The 3,611-nt window shown below is 36.9% G+C and overlaps 1 non-coding gene across 1 annotated transcript; it reads left to right on the top strand.

Moving 5' to 3' along the window:
* Positions 1–214: 214 nt before the first annotated feature.
* Positions 215–321, top strand: LOC127077943 (small nucleolar RNA R71). The gene has a single exon (XR_007787702.1). It is a non-coding gene; the product is annotated as a small nucleolar RNA R71 (small nucleolar RNA).
* The last annotated feature ends 3,290 nt before the right edge of the window (positions 322–3,611 follow it).

Below are 3,611 nucleotides of genomic sequence, written 5' to 3'. Positions count from 1 at the left end.
ACTTATCTCGTACATGCCACTTTTCGCCTGAGGTTTTTCTACCATTGTTCTTTCGCTTCCCCACTGATAGTGGTTTTGGGCCATGCTCTTGATAAGTTGATAAGCATCAGCGTAAGGTTTGTTCATAAGTGCACCACCTGCGGCGGCGTCTATTGTTAACCTCGTGTTGTACAAGAGACCATTATAGAAGGTATGAATCACTAACCAGTCCTCTAAACCATGGTGTGGACAAAGTCTCATCATGTCTTTGTATCTTTCCCATGCTTCGAAAAGAGACTCGTTATCTTTCTGTTTAAATCCATTTATCTGGGCTCTTAACATAGTTGTTTTGCTCGACGGAAAATATCGGGCAAGGAAGACTTTCTTCAACTCGTTCCATGTGGTGACTGAGTTGGAAGGAAGAGACTGAAGCCATCTTCTAGCGCTATCTCTTAACGAGAAAGGAAAGAGACGAAGTCGAATTGCCTATGAAGTGACACCATTAGCTTTAACAGTATCAGCGTATTGGACAAATACGGATAAATGAAGGTTTGGATCCTCGGTAGGATTTCCAGAGAATTGGTTCTGTTGCACTGCCTGCAACAGTGAAGGTTTAAGTTCGAAGTTGTTTGCTTCGATTGCGGGTGGAGCAATACTCGAATGCAGCTCATCTTGCGATGGAGCGGCGTAATCTCGAAGAGCACGAGCTGGTTCTGCCATCTCGGGTATCGGCGAAGGAAGAAGATTTTTGAGATCAGGAATTTCGATTGGAGGGAGATTGTTTGCAACACGATATTCCCGAATTCGTTGTAAGACTCGGAGATATAGTTCGATGTCGTTGATTCGTAAGTAGAACGGTTCGCCTTGTGAGCGAGTGTGTGGCATACAAATCAACGAAAGAAATAAAAATAAAAATAAGCCTTAGTCTCTACAGCGTAACAGAAGAGTTACGATATCGACTAAATAAAAGTCCCCGGCAACGGCGCCAAAAACTTGATCGCGACTTTATGAGTCGAATTTGGGGTACAAACTGCAAGTGCACAGTTCTATCGCGTAGTTTTAAAAGATATCGATCCCACAGGGACTTATGAATCGATATACCGTTTTTTAAGGTTACTTCGTAAAGCTAAGGCGGATGATACTTTGATTGTTCGGGGGAAAAGTTAAAACTAAAATAAGATCTAGATTAAATATCAATTAAGCGGATATCGGTATGTAGTTCGTCGTAATTAGGGAATCAAATCTTCGTTGGTTTCTTGGTTTTCTAAAATAAATCTTTTCAGTAAATACTATTGATTAAAAGTCTTTTCTCAAACTCTCGCTCTGTTGAATAGACTATGACTTTATATTAACGCAGTTGTCACTTATTGGTTAAGTCCAAAATCACTTTTTGAAAACAACAGAATCTATAGAAACTCTTTTTAAGAAAACACTAATCGTTTAAACACCCTCGTCTCAAACTTTCGCTCTGTTGACTTAGATTATATAATTAAATTCAAATGCTTAACTCTCGTCCTCACATTTAACTTTTAAAAATACTTTTTGAAAAAGATTAGAATTTAATTAACTCTAAAAATTGCTTTCGCCCTGATTTAGAATTAATGCTCAATTTACTATGTCCAGTTAAAAACTCAATCTCTCGTTCTATTGAATTTAACTTCTTTATGTCTTTTACTCTCGTACAAAAACTTTGTTATTAAACCTGTAAATTGAGACCATAAAAAGAGTGACTTTATTTTTAAACGTAATTTAACCAACTTAGTTTTGATTCCTTCATTCCACTTACTTTACATACCGATACCTAAATAAATTAGCCGGACATGTTAAACAGACCTAAACAATGCTTGAATAAATCCATCTCAGGCAAATAATATAAATAAACAATAAAGCAGGGCATATATAAATTCAAACAATAATTAAAGAACCTGAGTAATTAATAGCAGTCTTGAACACTCCACCACAGACCGGTTGGATTTGTTCTTGAATTCTTCAATCGGACAGGAAAATAAAAAGTGAAGGAATAAAAATCTAGGATCTAACGTAAGGTTAGATCTAGTAAAAGGTACACAATGATTTCCGGTGTAGAAACTATTGTGTGAAAAATTAATTAAGTGCTGAAAGATTAACTGGAAAAGAAAATAAAAAAAATTGCAAATAAAGCAAAAACTGTAAAAAGGTAATGGTATGCTTGCACGGCTGGAAGAGAAAAATTGAACGGAGCAGAGAGACGGCCGAGAGAGAGCTGCAGGGTTTCCAAAAGCCACTATTTATATTGCTCACTTTTTGTAACGGTTTCCAAAGGCTTTCCGTGTAAAAATCCTCACGTTCCAATAGTCAAGCGTAACAATAGGCTTCAACGTGCCTCTGTTGCGCTTCTGAAGCCAAAAATATAGGAGAATGGTGTGACGTCCGTCACACCATGTGTTACGTTCGTAACACAAGGCAGCAGGGCGTGACGCCCGTCTCACCTTGTGTGGTGCTCGTCACAGGCGCAGCGCCTGTGCTTTTGGGTTGGGCTTTGGCTTGGTGGAATTTGCTTCTTTTCATTTCTTTTTGCACCTCCTTTTCTTCCTTTTTCACTTGTGCTTCAAATAAACTACCTGAGATAAATAGAAAGCAAAATACCAAGTAGTATCGAATAAAATGAAATAAATCGAAACAAATAATAATACAATTTAATTAAATCGAGTCCAAAAATGTGATATTATTTCATGTTATCACATTTCTACTACTTCTCTTGTAAACTGATATTGCAAAGTTTAATTACAATATCTCAATTCGATTTCAAATTAAGGGCAGACGTACCAATAGTGAGGACAATTGGGGAACTGCCTAAACAAATATTGGTGTTCTCTCTCTCTCTCTCTCTCTCTCTCTATCTATCTATCTATCTCTCTATCTCTCTCTCTCTCTCTCACACACACACACACACATACACACACACACACACACACACACACAATTTTCCTTTTAGATTTTGATCACACTTAGTGTGTAATTTGAATTGTTGAAAATTTTGGTTGTGTTGAAGTGTTTAAAATTGTTTGTGTAAAACCATTGCAATTGATTTGTTGTAACTTCAACACAAAGAGAATCAAGCTTGGTGTATTGCACATCAAGTGTTCGATAAATTTACTGCACACCAAGTGTTCGACAAAATTCCTTTGTCAAACTTATTTTTACTTCACATTGGAAATCATTTATCTTAAGTGTGGTTTATATTCAAACAAACTATATTGAAATTGTTGGTTGGTGTTTCTCATTTTTAGCATATTTTATATTATAGTTTGTACGCATATCCGATCCTACCAATAACGGTTCGGATATACGATAGTCGACCCAAATTCATTTATGCTTGTCATAGAAAAACATTTTTCAAAACAGAATTTTTAATAAGAAATTTTTTACTTGTCGATGAATTCAACCCTCCCCCCCCCCCCCCCCCCCCCTTCTAGATCGTTGTCCTCGTCTAACATAGAGCAGAAAAAGGTGGTTGGGTGTAAGTGGATGCAAGTGACTAGATCGAGGTTCAAGCGATGCTCGAATTTGATAAATAAAAAAGTATTCAATAGATGTTAAATTAGAAGAGAGCAACAGGGTTTATTGAACTTTGTTGTTTGGGTTCGTAGATC

This window comes from Lathyrus oleraceus, chromosome 4, assembly GCF_024323335.1.
Source record: "Lathyrus oleraceus cultivar Zhongwan6 chromosome 4, CAAS_Psat_ZW6_1.0, whole genome shotgun sequence".
In the NCBI taxonomy this organism is placed as follows: Eukaryota; Viridiplantae; Streptophyta; class Magnoliopsida; order Fabales; family Fabaceae; genus Lathyrus; species Lathyrus oleraceus.
Note: the sequence above shows the minus strand (reverse complement) of the source record. Positions and strands in the feature narration are given on the sequence as shown.